This window comes from Panthera tigris, chromosome E2 (assembly GCF_018350195.1).
Source record: "Panthera tigris isolate Pti1 chromosome E2, P.tigris_Pti1_mat1.1, whole genome shotgun sequence".
Classification (NCBI taxonomy): domain Eukaryota; kingdom Metazoa; phylum Chordata; class Mammalia; order Carnivora; family Felidae; genus Panthera; species Panthera tigris.
In genome coordinates, this window is record NC_056674.1 from 18,552,547 (window position 1) to 18,570,336 (window position 17,790).

Sequence of the window (17,790 nt, forward strand, 5' to 3'; positions counted from 1 at the left end):
GAAATCCTTATCTCCCTTAGCTCCCGAGTTGAGATTTCTGAAAACTAAACCCACAGTCTAATCCTTTGGATGGCTGAATTGCAATACAAATCGAATCCCCAGCTTTGCATGGTGTCACGTTAAGGGAAAGGCGTCTCAGAGGTTATAAGAAAACAGTTGACTCCGGGGATATGCATGTGCTGTGGCTGAGTTGTACGAGAGGGAACAGTAAGATACAGAATATTGGTGAATAGCTTGGTGGCTCCATTTAATCCTCGGTGGCTGGAACCCAGAAGAGCAGTCCTGGTGATGGTGGGATGGCTTGGCTGAGCTTCTGGAGAGGACAGCAAGAAGCCACACGATGCTTGTATGTCCCTTGGGGTTTTCAAGCCTGGGGCACCTGTCATACGTGTAGAGTCAGAACTGATGCGGCTGTCATTTGAGGGAGTTGTGGTCGAGAGCACTTGTAAAGGAGGGATCCGTATTTTGAAAGGACCAACATCAGAAACACTCCTCGCCTAAAACAGACAACTGGATTACTAGTCACTTGATGGCTTTATATACATTTTCTTCTTAAAGCTCACCTGTAGGCTGTTTGTGGGAGAGGCCTGCAGAGGCTGAGATAAGCCAACAACCAGCTGAGCCAGGAATCCAACTGGTGCCTGAGTTCAGACACCTCGATATTTAAAAAAAAAAATTTTTTTTAATGTTCACTTTTGAGACAGAGAATGAGTGAGGGAGGGGCCGAGAGAGAGGGAGACACAGAATCCAAAGCAGGCTCCGGGCTCTGAGCTGTCAGCACAGAGCCCGACGCGGGGCTCGAACTCACAAACCGTGAGATCATGACCCGAGCCGAAGTTGGTCCCCCAACTAACTGAGGCACCCAGGTGCCCCGAGAATGGTTTTAAAATAGAGGAACAATTCAGATAGTCTTAGACATAAAACACAGGCAGCTCCCGTGGAAGAAAATGTAACTCAGAAACTCAATCACCTGCAGATCTGTGCTGATGACTTCTCTGGCTTCTCAGCCAGCTCCCGAACACTCGAGGTCGGTTGTGGCGTGAGAGACACAGTCTTTCTGATTTTACAGACTGACCGGGATCCGGGACTCTGTTTACTGCTGTGAGTTTTCCTCCACGGCTGTAGAACTGGTTCAGACAAATTTAGCACAGGATCCTTGCCGGTGTTTTCCCTTTGTTCACAATCCATGTGATGAAGATCAGAGTTACCCAGCGCCCACGGCTAGTCTCGAGATTGTCACCCTCAAGACAAGATGCAGGAGGCTCTCAACAGGCTGAGCAGGCTTCTGGAGCCCGGAGGGATGATGCCTCTTCGAGATTATGGCCGCTATGACACGGCTTAGCTTGGGTTTAAAAAAGGTCAGTGTCGGGGCACCCGGGTGGCTCGGTCGGTTGAGCGACCGACTTCGGCTCAGGTCACGATCTCACAGCTCGTGAGTTCAAGCCCCGCGTCGGGCTCTGTGCTGACAGCTCAGAGCCTGGAGCCTGCTTCGGCTTCTTTGTCTCCCTCTCTCTGTCCCTCCCCTTGCTCACACTCTGTCTCTCTCTCTCTCTAAAGTAAACATTAAAAATAAACAAATAAATAAATAAACATTAAAAAGAAACGATCAGTGTCTGTCTGAAATTTCCATGTGACAGGCGATCATACTAGAGTTTAGTTCTTCACACAAGGTGAACTGGATACACTTTTCACTACTGCCGGACCGGAGAAGGTTCAGAACATGGTGGATTGCCGATTATAAGCGACCCGACAGGAAGAGCCAACAATGTACTGAGTTTGGATTCGGTGGAAGCATCACAAGCCTCTTCTGTCCAGCGCTGGCTGAGAGGCACCTGTTCCTGACACGGGAGCTCACTGGAGCTTTCCGAAAAGAACATTCACAAATGGTGTCTTGATGGTGGGAAGTTTAAGGATTCAGACTTGAGCCTTGGAAAAATTGCCTTTTATTGTGCTTCATATTTGTGACGCCCTTTACCATATCCTTTCCTCAAGTTTTTAATTTTTTTTTAACTTTTTAAAATGTTTTATTCATTTTTGAGAGAGAGAGACAGAGAGAGAGAGAGACAGAGCGTGAGTGGGGGAGGGGCAGAGAGAGAGAAGGAGACACAGAATCCGAAGCAGGCTCCAGGCTCCGAGCTGTCAGCACAGAGCCTGACGCGGGGCTCAGATTCACGAACCACGAGATCACGACCTGAGCCGAAGTTGGACGCTTAACCGACTAAGCCACCCAGGCGCCCCACCTCAAGTTTTTTCTTACTTCAAGATCTCCAAGAACTTTTCTTGCCATCCTGTAATTTACCATAACTGAAATGTTCCTGGGAATCACGAATGTACAAGGCATGAAGAACTTATTTCCAGGTGAGGGTATTATGTATGATAAAGTATCATTTGTGAGTTGCATTGAGATATTTCAGAGTTCGAGTACTTGCGCTAGACAGTTGATACATACAAGGGTGAATAAAGGTGTTGTTCAGCGAGAAGCACATCAGGAAGAATCATCTTTCTCTGGATACTTTCCCGACTCAAAAGTACTGCTTTAAAGAGCATAAAACATGTCTTGGTTACACATTTATTTGGTCATGGCCTCCACTTAACCTTAGTGCTATAGAATTTCAAGCACTCTTCCCCCTCTTGGTAACCCCTTCCTAAAGAATTTAAAGGATCTTCCCTTTTAGCAAAATTGCCTTATTTTTTTTTTTAGTGTGCCCTTAAATGTTTGACACAAAAGGAACCAGAAGAACTTTACTTTAGCCACATGACGGCACAACTGAATGTGAGCATCATCAGTATTACTTCATGTTCTGTTTTTTTTTTTTTCCAGTTACCACTTTCACATGTTTCCCTCTTGGTGGTCCATGAGTTATACAACGTATTCTTAATTTTACCAAATAAAGAATTTTCTTTCTTTTTTTTAAAGTTTATTTATTTATGTTGAGACAGAGTGTTGGCGGGGGGGGGTGTGTGCAGGGGAGGGGCAGAGAAAGAAGGAGAGAGAGAGCATCCCAAAGAGGCTCCACACTGCCAGCACTGAGCCCGATGCGGGGCTCAAACCCACGAACTGTGAGATCATGACCTGAGCTGAAACCAAAAGTCAGACGCATAACTGACTGAGCCACCCAGGTGCCCCCCAAATAAAGAATTTTCAATTCTTCTTACGTTTTGGATTTTCAACTAAAAAAAATGTGGTATTTATTTAAAAAATAATTTTTTTAGAGAAAGAAAGAGAGCATGTACAAACAGGGGAGGGGCAGAAGAAGGAGAGAGACTCTTAAGCAGGCTCCGCTAACCGCACAGAGCTCAGCTCAGGGCTTGATCCCACGACTGTGAGATCACGACCTCAGTCAAAATCAAGTCAGACTCTTAACCGACTGAGCCACCCAGGCACCCTGAAGATGTGGTACTTATATACAAGAATGAAATCTTGCCATTTGCAACATGATGGATCTAGAGAGTATAATGTTGAGCAAAGTAAGTCAGTTAGAGAAAGAGAAATACCATATGATTTCATTCATATGTGGAATCGTTTTTAATGTTTATTTATTTTGAGAGAGAGAGAGAGAGAGGGCAATCAGGTGAGGGGCAGAGAGAGAGGGAGAGAGAGAATCCCAAGCAGGCTCCAGGCTGTCAGTGCAGAGCCCTATGTAGGGCTTAATCCCATGAGCTGTGAGGACATAACCTGAGCTGAAACCGAGAGTCGGACGCTCACCTGACTGAGACATCCAGGACCACTCCTCGTACGTGGAATTTGAGAAACAAAACAAATGAACAAAGATAAAAAAGAGACAAACCAAGAAATAGACTCTCTACTATAGAGAACAAACTGACGATTCCCAAAGGGAAGGCGGGTGGGGGGGATGGGTGAAACAGGTGATGGGGATTAAGGAGAGCACTTATCTTTTTTTTTTCAAATTTTTTTTTTAACGTTTATTTATTTTTGAGACAGAGAGAGACAGAGCATGAACGGGGGAGGGTCAGAGAGAGAGGGAGACACACAGAATCTGAAACAGGCTCCAGGCTCTGAGCTGTCAGCACAGAGCCCGATGCGGGGCTCGAACTCACGGACCGCGAGATCATGACCTGAGCCAAAGTCGGACGCCCAACCGACTGAGCCACCCAGGCGCCCCAGGAGAGCACTTATCTTGATGAGCGCTAAGGAATGCCCAGAATTGTTGAATCACTATATTGGGCACCTGAAACTAATATAACACTATACGTGAACTACACTGGAATTAAAATAAAATAATGACAACAATAATAATAAAGTAATGAAGAGGTGCTTACTGTTCCTAGCATATAAATTAGGAAGCTATGGTAATTTGAAAAGAATGGACTTGCATTATATATGAATATGCAATTCAAAGAAATAAAGCATTCAAGTATTAGAAGAAAATCCAAAGAACATCCATTTATTTATTCTCTGGTTGGGGACAGGGATGACTTTTGGAAGACTGGCAGAGATTCCATCTAATTAAAGATCCAGGAACAAAGGGGGCACCCGGGGGGCTCACCCGGTTGAGCGTCCAACTCTTGATTTCCGCTCAGGTCATGATCTCACGGTTCTCGGGTTCGAGCCCCACATCAGGCTCTGCGCTCACAGTGAGGAGCCTGTTTGGGATTCTCCCTCCCTCTCTCACCCCCTCCCCCAGTCACGCCGTCTCTCTCTGTCTCTCTCAAAATAAATATATAAACTTAAAAAAAATAAAATATATTTAAAAAATTAAAGATCCAGGAACAAAGAAGAACGTATGTAGGAGAGGAAAGTTTTTCCAAAAACCTATTTTCTAGATTGAACAATGATCCAAATTCTCAGCTTGAAAGCATCTGCTGACTCCTGGCTGGCTCAGTAGGAAGAGTGTGCGACTCTTGATCTCAGGGGTCATGAGTTCGAGCCCCACGCTGGGCGAAGAGACTACTAAAAAAATCAATAAGTAAAACTTAAAAAAAAAGAAACAGAAAGGATCTGCTAAACTCAAATACTAAACAAACACATGACTCCTCTGGAGGAAGGCGCCTTCACCATAGGTCCCAGAGCGTTCCCATAAATATTTTAAAAGTAGAATGAGGGTCTGCCATCAAAACAACCAAGTCGACTTGCACTTCCCACGGTGGTTGACTGGGTCACTTCAGATCAACCTTTCCACAGAAGAGCACTCGGAAAGCTGGACAAAATATGAAAAGTTGAAGGTAGTTCAGAGGGTCACCGAGGCGGTACAAATCTCAATTATACTGAGAAGCCAGGGTGCCTACCGTACGATTCCGTCTATTTACAATTTTCGTAAATGCAAATGACCAATCTGGACAAAATCCCTGCTAACTCGTTCTGACCAAACTGGTCAGGCTTCTCTCCTCTCCACAGGCCCTTGAACTTCAGCCCACCCTTGAGCTGAAGCGAGCATTAGAAGGCAGGACAACCTCAACGGCACCTCCCGAGGATCGAGGATCGGCTGACGGCAGAGAAAGACATTTCCTGTTCGGGTGCTTGACGACACCACTTGCTTACCTCCCTACCCCACACCTGGCTCTTTCCAGCCTCGTCTGTGCCTCCCTGTAAAAGAAATGCCATTTCCCCACAGCCTCCTCAGGTGCTTACAGATCTGATGGTCTGTCCAGACTTCTGGATAGTCTTTCTCTAGGCAAGTTTGGATTTTTTTTTTTTTTTTTTTTGACAGTGTTCTGGTGCCGTGACTCGGAGGGAGTGCTGGCTCAGGTCCTTCTACCGTCACCCAGGTGTTCGTGTCAGCCTCTCGTACCCCTTGTGTCCTTTCCACATTGGGGAGATCTGGCTCCACACTGTCAATCACAACCCCTAATCCAGTGCTCCAGACATGTGCCGTTGTAGCACAAGCAAGGAGTTACTTTGATTCTCTTTGAATGAAAACTTTTTTCTTTGGCTCTTGAGTGGGCATCCGATCTGCCCGTTGAACAGGAATCTTGCAAGTTTTGGGACGGGTGAGAATCTTCCCAGCTCTTGGGGGAAACCTCTTTTGTTTATTTGAATACGTGTCTAATCCCATGGGAAATTCTCGCTCCCCTGGATCCCCCCTTTCCTCCTCTGTTCTTGATTACACGCTCTGCCTCGATAGCACTAACTCAGTCCGACATTCCAGAAAAAGGTAGAATTTCACTAAGGATAATTTGGAACTACAATCATCTCTCTGGAGTTCTTGGGGTCTCCCCAAATTGGTTTATCTCCAGGGGACCTTGAATCCTCAGGATCCCAAATCCCCTCTAGAAAATGGTCCTCGGGGGCGCCTGTGTGGCTCAGTTGGTTAAGTGTCCAACTCTTGATTTTGGCTCGGGTCATGATCTTATGGTTCATGAGTTCAAGCCCCACGTCGGGCCCTGCACTGATAGCATGGAGCCTGCTTGGGATCCTGTTTCTTTCTGTCTCTCTCCCTCTCTCTCAAAAATAAATAAACGTTTTTCAAAAGTGGTCTGCTAGTTTCTCCTAGTATGAAATTGAAAAATGGCCGTTTTAGGGGCACCTGGGTGGCTCCGTTGATTAAGCGTCCAACTTCAGCTCAGGTCATGATCTCGCGGTTTGTGGATTTGAGCCCCGCATCGGGGCTCTGTGCTGGCAGCTCAGAGCCTGGAACCTGCTTCACATTCTGTGTCCTACCCTGCTCACACTCTCTCTCTCCCTCTCTCCAAAATAAACATTAAAAATTTTTAAAAAGAAAAGTAAAATGGCCTTTTTAGTACAACCCTCATCCGGTCGTTCAACAGTCTCTTCGTACCTTACCTGAGGCCATGTAACCTCTCAGAGTTCACCTCCCCTCTGTAATTGTTACTCCCAATGACTTCCCTTTAAGGAATCTGTTCCTGTCTTTCCCCAGACACCCTTGAATACACAGGGTGAGATGATCACCTCAGTCAATGGGGACACTGCCACCTTTCTGGTGGGGTCACATACTCTACCCTCAACACCTCAGATGGCCCTACTATAATTCCTCAGGGTACACAACTCACCTCTGTAGTGAGGTTAGATAATCCCTCACATGATTGGATAATCAGTCACATGATCCATCCCTTAAAAAAACAAACAAATAAACAAACAAAAATATCCTTTCTTTGTCTCTTGGACCCCATGATGCCCAACAAAGCTTTTCTCTTAAGCCCCCCAACCTCTTTTAAGCTATGAGGCAGAGACTTGATTTCTCATTGTAATGTTAATATTTAACGTTCATCCAAGGGACTCACCTTTGAAGTTCCAGACTCCAACCTCAGGCACTGTGCCCTCTGACAGCTCTGATAGATCCTAAGGTTTTCTTGACCCCTCAGAGCTCCCCAAGCCCTTGATAAGGGCTGCATGCAGGGACACGCTCATTCACCTTCCTGACTCACTGTCGCCTAAAGGAATGGCAGGTGTAGGACGCCGCTGAGAGGTAAGAGCCTTTAAAGGTGGATGCAGACCTCGCTATGCCTCTCTCTCAATTAACTCAATACGATACCTTAAAAATGAGGTAATTTATGGTCTCAGACCTATTACTCATATATTACTTGACAAAGGGCTTCTGATCTCCACATGGAGCCCCTGCAGCACATCTATTCTACCCATAAAGAAACCTAACGGAAGGGGTTACCAGCTTGTCCAAGAGCTGTGAGCCACAAATAAAATTGTAAAATGCATATTGTTTTTTCCCAAATCGCAACACTATCTTTGCTCCTATACCCTCTGACCCTACTTATTTCGTCATTGTTGATACGCTCTGCTTTCTTCAGCAGACCCCTTTATCTAACTCCCAAATACCTCTTCACCTCGCATGCGAAAACCAACAGCATACCTGGATCGTCGTGCTCCAGGGATGTTCCAAAGTCCCCGCTTATTTTTGCCTGAATATTAAGTGTAAATCCAAAGAATCTAGGCTCCTTTTATAATTCAATCCTCAGTCAATATCCGGATGAGCTTCTTTGTTTTACTAGGTTCAGTAACTCACAGACACTTAATATTTATTAGAAGCTCCGGCTTGTGTTAACCTTAAAAATAAAACTGTTAATTATTTTGCCAGAAAAACTGATTTATTTGGGAGCAGCAGAGAATTACAATTCAAGCCACGCAAGCCACAGCAAAACCACAAACAAGTCCAAAGCACAAAGGAGAAGTTGGCTCTTTCATAGAGAAAAGGGGGGTGGGGGACTTGGGAGGAGCTGTTGTAAACAAAAAGTCCATTGGAGTAAACCGGGAGTCGGAAGTGTAGTGGCTTTTCATTGGTTGAGTTGTGTGTGACAGTCTCTCATTGGCTAGGCTGTTGCTGGGCTGGGAGAAAAATCTTTCTTCCTCTGCTGGGATTGTAAAGCAGGCTCCTTCTCCTTGGCAGTGCAGGTCTGTCTCTGTTTGCTCTGCAAAGGGCTGTGAGGAATGGTACAGCGTGAGAGCTCCCCCTTCTGGCCTTCCAACTCCACTTTAAATGAGACTTTCTTATAAAAAAAGATAACTGACATTTTCCTTATTCAGTTTCACATTTAGGAGGAGCATAAGATTTCAAGGGGCAAAATACAACTTTGCGGTCCAGGTGCAATATTTAGAACATGGTATCTAACCCTGAGGGAAAACCCTTGTCCTCAGAACTAGCAAGACCATCCTTCATTACCTTCAGCCTGAAACCAAAAGACAGCTCTGGGGCTTTCTAGGATTACCTGGATGTTGTAGGAAGTGGATTCCAAGTTTTTCCAACGCAGCGTCCCCTTTATATGGCATAATTTAGGAAACTATGCCTCACCTTCTACAATGGGACTCACTTTCCATGATGTATTCAAATCCTTAAAAACTTCCCTTTCCTGTGCTTCCACCTTGAGGCTCCCAAAGCGTCCTTTGCCCTTCTCACTAGTCATTCATTCATGAGTGAGAAGGACATGCTTTAGGTGCTTTTTCAAGCAGAGGCCCACTGGGTATTTTAGTCTCGCTCTGGACTGTGTGGCTGAAGCCATTTCTTGTTGTAGAGCAGTCATGGCAAGAGCAAAGTTGGTTCAAGGGACAATGGATCTTGTGTTAGGTATGTACCCCGTGTGCCCAAATCCTTCTCCTAACTGAAACACCGCATTTTTTTTTTCGCCTCTCATCTTGCCTCTCTTGAGATCCTTTTGCTCGCTCCTTCTCACATTACCACCCCCCGTTGTTCGAAATCTTAGCGTTGCTGGTCTTCTTCCTTTCCTGACTGGAGGGGACCCACGTGACTGCAAGGCAGCCACCTGAACTTAACCCTTCTGCACTCCGGCCTTTCAGAGCTTCCCCTAACAGACCCAGACCTCACCTTCTCTGTTGATGGCTACTAGCTCCTCACTTCACAAGGAACATTTCAGGCAGGATCTGCCTGAATCCGTAGGTTTCCAGAACCCCATGAATATGAGTGTCACCCTCACACCCAATCATCCCAGATAACAGAACTCATTCCAGTTGGTGGAACTTCTGGTTCTCACGCGGGCCTGCGTGTTAGTTAAGGATAGGAGAATTAGTATCTGCACAGATAGCAGATACCTTTTGAGTTGGAACTATGGAACTGAATAAAGGGAATGTCGTTTTAAATGGAGTTGGGAGGTCCCTGGGTGGCTCAGTCAGTTGAGCAGCTCACTCGTGATTTCAGCCCAGGTCAAGATCTCAAGGTTTACGGGTTGGAGTCCTGAGTTGGGCTCCACACCGTCAGCATGCAGCCTGCTTGGGATTCTCTCTCTCATCTCTCTCTCTCTCTGCCCCTCCCCTGCTCTCTCTCTCTCTCTCTCTCTCTCTCTCTCTCTCTCAAAAATTAATAAACTTAAATAAACTAAACAAAACTAAAATGGAATTGGGAGGGGGTACCTGGTTGACTCAGTTGGAAGAACATGCAACCCTCAGTCTTGGGGTCATAGGTTGGAGTCCCACCTGGGATACAAAGAAATTAAAAAAACCCTTCAATTTAAAAAAAAGGGGGGCCCTGGGTGGCTCAGTCGGTTAAGCATCCAACTCTTGATTTCAGCTCAGGTCATGATCTCACGGTTGGTGAGTCTGAGCCCCACACGGGGCTCTGAGCGCTGACGCTGTGGAGCCTGCTTGGGATGCTCCCTCTGCCCCTCCCCCACTTGCGCATGCACACTCTCTCTCTCTCTTTCAAAATAAATAAATATTTCTAAAAAGCAAGGTTCCCTATAAATGAATAAACAAATAAGGCCGGAAGGGGGAGCGCTCACGCTGTAGCACTCCTCACAGCCCTTTGCAGACCCCACAAGAGACCTTCCTTGCGTTTTCCCACAGGAAGAAGCCTATTTTTACAACGCCAGCAGGCGGAAGGAGGATTTTCTCCCTGCCCGCCAACAGGGTCGCCTATGGTTTTGCTGTAGCTTGCGTGTCTTGAGTTGCAGTTCTCTGCTATTCCTGAACAAGCCCGTTTTTCTGGCAAAATAGTCAACAGTTTTATTTTTAAGGTTAGCGATACTTGATCGGTATTTATGACTGCACGTGGCACAGCAACTCAAAACGGGAAATGCGTGGCTGATCACTTCGAGGATTTATCGGTACCAAAAGAAGTGGACATATTTAAAACAGAAACTCATATGGGCGATAAGATCCATAAGCAAAGGGGGAACTTGCTAAAGCCAACAGCTCAGAAACCTGCCCCCATTCTACAGCAGACAGAATGTTAAATCTCCTCTGCCTACGCCCTGACCCTCTAACAGAAGAAATGAAAAGCTCTCGGTCCAAAGTCCCTAAGATTAAAAGGTCAATTAGAAATAAGCTGGACGTCCTTTGCATGCGGATAAACTCTCGAGACATCCAGATGGCCGTCTGGAGTCTCCTCAATCCCCTGCCTGAAATTTAGGCCATGACTTTCCCACAAGGGGAAAGAAAATCTAGAGCAGCTCCTCCACTGGTAGTGGTGGGAAAATTTTGCTCTTTACCTGGCACAACCGGTATCCTTTTGTCCCATCTGCTGAGAACATAATCCTGGTGGAGCTGTAATGGCGGGGCAAGCGAGAAAGCCACCTCGAGCTTCCTCTGTGGGCAATTACATATCACGCAGTTGCCTGTATGTCATGGTTATGAATATGTCCTTGTCATTATTCACGTGTTCTCTCATTGGATCAAAGCTTCCCCGTGTAAGAGGGCTACTGCTTAACCACTGTTGCTAAATGTCTGCTGGAACAATTTTTCTCTCTCTGGGATGTTGCTTTTGCCCTGTCTTGACTGAGCGCATGAATGGATTATTAAATCTAAAATTGCAAAACTCTCAGAGAAACTTGGCCTTCCATGATCCGAGGTTTTATCTTCGGCTTTGATGACCTTCGAATCTCCACCCACATCAACTCTTCTTCTATGAGACACTTACTGGAGCATCTGTGAGAATTCCACACATGGCATGGGCTACAGAAGACTCTGGTCTGGTCATTTCAGACCTTCCCAAATATTGCAATGGACTGACTGACTATGCCCATGCCTTATCAACAGGTTAACACTGTTTTTCCTCCAGTCTTCCCATCTAAACTAGTCCACATATAAAACTTGGAGATTTGGCTCTCTGGAAACCTCACTATCAAAAGATTAACCTTGAACTTCGTCCGAAGGGTTCAAATATGCAAGTCTCGGTTTTCCTACCTGCACCCAAGAGCGCTGTAGATCTGATTCTCCATCCCACACGTTTCTTGGCATATCCTCTGTCCACAATCACACCTGTAAGCTCTAAATATCCCAGAGTTTTTAAACTTAATAATAGACTTTATGTTTTTGAAGAATAGTTTTAGATTTACAGGGGAAAAAATGAGCAGGTAAGTACAGAAGGCTTCTATATACCTCTCCCATATGCACATAACATCTTACATTATATGATACGTTTGTTACAATGAATGAATCAATGTTGATACATTATTATTAGATGAAGCCCATAGTTTATCCAGACTTCCCAAGCTCTTAACCTAATGCCCTTTTCATGTATCAGACTCCCATCCAGGATGCTGCATTCAGTTGTCCTGTCATTGCAGGCTCTGCTTGCCCGTGATAGTTTGTCAGACGTTCCTTGTTTTTGATGAACTTGGCAGTTCTGAGTAGTACTGGTCAGGTATACTGTAGGATGTGCCTCCATGGGAATTTATCTCATGATTTTCTCATAATTAGACTGTGGTTATAGGACTTGGGTAAGAAGATCATAGAGGTAAAGTGTCATTTTCCCCACATAATATCAAAGGTACTGTGCTGTAATAGGATAGACCAATAGACCGATATATTTGGTCTTTGTCTCTGGTCACTGAAAAAACTCCTAGAACCCACGAATTCCCTGAGTGATAAGAGTGTCTCTGTTATTTATAAGGAGCCCCTTTTGAGTACACCCGAGTTTATGCTAGTAAGCTGACTTAGAAGGGATCCCTAGACAACCTCGGGTTGGGGCTGATCACCAGACAGATCAAGTGATTTAAGGTTGAAATTTTCAGCTCCAGCCATTGATCTCTGGGAAGAAAGGGGGGAGGGGGAGTATCACAGATTAAATTCTATAAAAACTCTTGAACAACAAGATTTGATGAGCTTCCAGGTTGGTGAACTCATCCATATGTCCGGAGGGTAGTGCACCTCAGTTTCATGGGGACAGAAACTCCTGCACGTGGGACTCTACCAAACCTGGCCCTACGTACCTCTTCATCTGGCTGTTCATCAGTATCCTTTATAATATCCTTTATAATAAGTACTTACTTATATAATTTATAATAAGTACTCACTGGTAAGTGTAAGTCAGTGTTTCCCTGAGCTTTGTGAGCCATTCTAACAAATGATCAAATCCAAGGAGGAGGTTGTGGGAACCTCTGATTTATAGTCAGTCAGTCAGTGGCACAGGTAACAATCTGGACTTGGAATTGGCATCTGAAGTGGGGACAGTCTTGTGAGACTGAACCTTTAACCTTTAGGATATTGATGAGGGAGCATGAGGCAAGCTGAGACCCCGCAAACGCCCTCCAGCCTCCCGCCTCCGGTGGGATACATGTGACAATCCTCAAGCACTCCTGGCTGCCTTAAAGCTAAGAGAAGGAGAAAACAAAGGGCTGACTGATAGAGATCACAGTCCTGCAGGACAAGAGTCTCAGTAAATTACAAGAAAAAGGCAATCTTATCAATAGCCTAACCTCCAGAAACCCATAGACTCAATTTCCTGGAGCCCTAACATCACCTTCCCCTCCATGGTGATGTAGGGAACAAAGGCAAGACAAAAATGTAATACAATTAAATTTCTTTGTAACCTGCAGCCCACTGACAAATATTTGAGATAGGCAGAGTAAAACATTCCTCCAATAAACTCCCAACTGTCTTGTCTTAAAGTTAATGCCTTACTAGAGGGAAAACAACCTTAGCTTGACAATAGCAAGACCTCTGGTATCTTCTGAGTCCTCTTTAGCATATAAAGTCCTTCTGGAAGCCTCCCTTTTTGCCTTTACCTCCCTCACTCCATAGTATATACCCAGTCACTCTTCACAACCCCAGTGCAGCTCTTTCTGCCCACGGGTCCTGTCCCCATGCTTTAATAAAATCACCTTTTTGCACCAAAGACATCTCAAGAATTCTTTCTTGGCCATCAGTTCCGGACCCCCACCACCACTCTAAAACCGCATCAGATATGATGCTAACTCCAGGTAAAGAGGGTCAGAATGGAGTCCAATTTGGAGGACACCCAATCAGTGTCTGCTGAGACTTGAAGAATTGCATGGTGGTCTTGGAGAGCTCAGAAATGAATATATATACAATGTATCCAAAGTTGGATGCTTAACCGACTGGACCACCCAGGCGCCCCTGGCTGTGCTTTTTATATACAGCACCAAAAAACAACCTGTGAAAGAAAAAAACTGATTACTGGACTTCATTAAGATTAAAAACTTCTGCTCTGTGAAAGACATCGTCAATAGAATAAGAAGACAGGCTTCAGATTGGGAGGAACTTTTTTGCAAAAGGTGTATCTGATAGGGGTGCCTGGGTGGCTCAAGTCGGTTGAGTGTCCGACTTCGGCTCAGGTCATGATCTCACAGTTCGTGGGTTCGAGCCCCACATCCGGCTCTGTGCTGACCGCTTGCTCAGAGCCTGGAGCCTGCTTCCGATTCTGTGTCTCCTACTCTCTCTGCCCCTCCCCACTCACGCTTTGTCTCACTCTGTTTCTCAAAAATAAATAAATGTTTCTCAAAAATAAATAAATGTAAAAAAAATAATTTTAAAAAAAAAGGTGTATCTGATAAAGCACTGTGAGCTAAAACAAAGGACTATTAACCGAGAAAGTAAACAACCCAAATCCAATAAAAAATGGGCAAAAGATGGAACAGATACCTCACCAAAGAAGATATCCAGAGGGCAAACAAGAATATGAAGATGCACACGAGATATCATTAGGGAAACGCAAATTAACACAACAATGACGTACCACTACACACCTATTAGAATTGCCAAAATCCAAAACACTGACAACACTGAATGTTGATGAGTTTGTGCAGCAACAGAAACTCTCATTCCTGGCCGATGGGAATGCAAAACGGTCCGTTTGCTTCGTAAGACAATTTGGCAATTTCTTCCGAAACGAAACTGACTCTTAGCCTACAAGCCAGCAAATGCATTCCTTGGTATTTCCTTGAAAGAAGTGACAACTCGTGTCCACACAAAAATTGAACATGGATTTTTATAGCAGCTTTATTCATAATTGCCGGAAACTGCAAGTCATCAAGATGTCCTCCAGTAGGTGAATGCACAAACTGTGGTACGTCCAGACGGTGGAATATTATGCAGTGCTATAAAGAAACGAGCTCTCAAGCTATTGAAAGGCTGAGAGGGAACTTGAATGTATATTCCTAAGTGAAAGAAGCCAATCTGAAAAGACTACATAGGATTCCAACTATATGACATTCTGGAAAAGGCAAAATTATGGAGGCAATAAAAAGTTCAGTGGTTACCAGGAGCTCGTGGGGGCCGAGAGGGATGGATGGATGAATAGATGCAACACGGGATTTTTTTTTTTAGGGCCGTGAAAGTATTTTGTATGAAACTATAATGGTGGACACATGACATCATACATTTGTTAAAGCCCAGAGAAAGTGATGCAGGCAGGGCAGGTGCGATGACCCAGAGGGGGTCCCATAGGTCCAGCCAAGAGGGTGTTTGGCATTGAGCAGGATGGAAATCAAAGTGAGATTTGAGTTTATTGAAGATGTAGTGAGAACAGACACAGACAGAGCATCTGGAAGAGACTCAGGAAGGAAAAGAATAATGACTCTCCTGTCTGTTTGGGGTCTGGAGTTTTTACTGAAGAGTGTGGTCTGGTATACATGCCCTCTTGGGCATCCAGGACCTAGTCGGATAAGGACGAGTACCTGGGTGTCCTCCATAAGTCACTTATGCCCTGGTCTCGGTGTCTGGAGTCAGTTGTCTTGGAAACCTACGTGAAACCCCACCTGGTCACCCCTTTAGATGTTAGCTATTTGCTAAAAGACTCCAAAGAAATCATTAACTCCTTGCCCTCTACAAGGAGGACATACAATAGGCATATATAAGCTGGGGGTGGGGGGTGGTCCTCACAAGAATAGAAGCAGGAAAAGGAGTTTTTTAACAGGGTCCTTTCAGTTTCCCTGTCTCAAAAGTACAACACAGTGAACTCAAATGTAAACTGAAGGTTAATTTTGTTTGATAATGATGTGTCAATGTTAGCTCATAGATTATAACAAATGCACAACACTCTGCAGATGTTGAGGGAGGAGAACCTAAGTGTACATGTGTGGGAAGAGGTATATGGGAACCCTATACATTCTGTTCAATTTTGCTGTACCTAAAACTGCTCTAAATATACTGTCTATTAATTTTCAAAATTTAATCCTTTACCTTATGCCTGTTTGATAGTCTAAAATGAAAAAAGACAGGGGCACCTGGGTGGCTCAGTCGGTTAAGCAACTGACTTGGGCTCAGGTCATGAAGTCATGGTTCATGGGTTTGAGCCCCACATCGGGCTCTGTGCTGACAGCTCAGAGCCTGGAGCCTGCTTTGGATTCTGTGTCTCCCTCTCTCTCTGTCCCTCCCCCATTTGTGCTCTGTCTCTCTGTGTCTCAAAAATAAATAAAATGTAAAAAAATTAAATTAAATTAAATTAAAAAAGACAGGAAATAACAAAGTGTTGGCAAGGACGTGGAGAACAAGGAACACTTGTGCACTGTTGGTAGGCATGGAAATTGACATGGCCACTGTGGAAACAGTATGCGGGCTCCTCAAAAAAATAGAAATACCGTATGATGCAATAATTCCATTAACTGGGTATTTACCCAAAGAAAAAGAAAACACTAATTTGAAAAAGATATAGGCACCCCTATGTTTATTGCAGCATTATATACAATAGCCAACATATGGAAGCAACCTAGAAGTCCACCAATAGATGAATGGATAAGGAAGATGTGGACGGAATATTATGCAGCCATAAAAAAGGATGAGTGTGTGCCATTTGTGACAACACGAATGGACCTAGAAGGTACTAAGCCAAGTGAAATAAGTCAATTGAGAAAGACAAATACCATACGATTTCATTCATACGTGGAATCTAAAAAAAAAAATCCCAAATGGATAAACAAAAAGCAGAATCAGATCTATAAATACAGAGAACAAACTGACAGTTGCCATAGGGAAGGGAGATGGGCAAAATGAGTAAAGGAGAGTGGGAGATAAAAGGTTTCCAGTTATAGAATGATTAGGTCACAGGAATGAGGGTCGTAGCATGGGAAGTACAGTCGATATTGTGGTCACATTGTATGGGGACAGAAGGTAGCTTCCTTGTGGTGAGCACAATGCATAAACTTGTATAATCACTACACTATACACCCGAAACTAGTGTGTCAGCTACACTCAAATAAAAAAAAATAATGAAGACGAATCCTTCAGGGACATATTGAGCCACTAAAAATCTCTGACTGCTGGGGCGCCTGGGTGGCTCAGTCAGTTGAGCGTCCAACTTTGGCTCGGGTTATGATCTCGCGGTTTGTGGGTTCGAGTCCCACATTGGTCTCTGTGCTGACAGCTCAGAGCCTGGAGCCTGCTTCGGATTCTAGGTCTCCTCCTCTCTCTGCCCCTCCCATGCTCATGCTTTGTCGCTCTCTGTCTCTCAATGATAAAAAAACGTTAAGGAAAAAAAAAGAAAAAGAAAAAAATCTCTGATTGCTAAACTGAATATTTATTCGATAGCAACTTGGTGTAAAAGTTGATGCATTTGGGTTCTCTGCTTTTCTTTGCCTCCCTTCTTCTTTACCCACTACTCTAAAAGTACTGTCTACTCATTTACAACCCCCAAATTTTTCTACTTTGGAAAGTATTTTCTTTGATTTTACTTATTTTATTTAAGCAAAAAATTACAAATACTTATTTTAATCCATTAGCACAGAGTTATAAATACCTTTACCTTCCTTCTAGACAACATAGGGAACTCGGAATATCCATCACTTTGTCCCATTTCGATTACTATGATTTTTATGGCATGCATGGCAATGCCATCATTCTAACCCCACAGGAGATAATATTTCTGTTTTACACAGAGAATGAACAGTTGCAGGAGCCCATAAACACACCCCTCTCTCAGATCTTCATTCCTTTTTTTTTTTTTTAATTTTTTTTTTAACATTTATTTATTTTTGAGACAGAGAGAGACACAGCATGAATGGGGGAGGGGCAGAGAGAGAGGGAGACACAGAATCAGAAGCAGGCTCCAGGCTCTGAGCCATCAGCCCAGAGCCGGACGCGGGGCTCGAACTCGCGGACCACGAGATCGTGACCTGAGCTGAAGTCGGTAGCTCAACCGACTGAGCCACCCAGGCGCCCCACTCAGATCTTCA

At 44.5% G+C, this 17,790-nt stretch overlaps 1 pseudogene; it reads left to right on the top strand.

Annotated features, from left to right (window-relative positions):
* The first annotated feature begins 877 nt into the window (after positions 1-877).
* LOC102952033 lies at positions 878-1,825 on the top strand (annotated as a pseudogene).
* The last annotated feature ends 15,965 nt before the right edge of the window (positions 1,826-17,790 follow it).